Source organism: Penaeus monodon, chromosome 28, assembly GCF_015228065.2.
Source record: "Penaeus monodon isolate SGIC_2016 chromosome 28, NSTDA_Pmon_1, whole genome shotgun sequence".
Lineage (NCBI taxonomy): Eukaryota > Metazoa > Arthropoda > Malacostraca > Decapoda > Penaeidae > Penaeus > Penaeus monodon.
In genome coordinates this window covers 5,148,578-5,149,059 of record NC_051413.1, presented here as the reverse complement: position 1 = coordinate 5,149,059, position 482 = coordinate 5,148,578, and the positions used below count along the sequence as shown (strand labels likewise).

The 482-nt window shown below is 43.4% G+C and overlaps 1 protein-coding gene across 1 annotated transcript in view; it reads right to left on the bottom strand.

The window, feature by feature from the left end:
* The window catches only part of LOC119591316 (ATP-binding cassette sub-family G member 8-like), a gene marked incomplete in the record, with an annotated part of 74,919 nt that overhangs the window by 28,414 nt on the left and 46,023 nt on the right, over positions 1 to 482 (bottom strand).

The window sequence follows — 482 nt, the reverse complement described above, 5'->3', positions numbered from 1 at the left end:
TTGTTGATTTTTCTTTTCGTTATGGTTTGGTTGATTTAGCTAAATGGTTAAATAGAGCATATCTCTTGTATTTCCTTGATTATGTATATCTTTGTATGTGGGAAAAAACAAGAAAAAACACGAAAAAAGACAAAAGAAAACGAACACAAATACGAACGACAAAACGAAACGAGAAAGACGAAAAATTACAAAACAAAACAAAACAAAAAAAACTATTAACGAAAAAAACTGACGGACAAGTATTATCGACCACCTTCGCCATGTCAGGGAAGACGGACGGAAGGCGGACACGTCATTCAAGGCAGAGGCTCGGTTTTGAGAGGTTGGGGAGGGGGGAGGAGGTTAGGGAGGGGGTTGGGGAGGGGGTTGGGGAAGGGGTTGGAGGGGGGTGGAGGGTGTCGAGGGATAGTGAGGTTGAGGAGAAGGGAAGTAAGGATGATAGGAAGTGGGGAGAGTGATAAGAGTGTGGGGATTATGAGGGT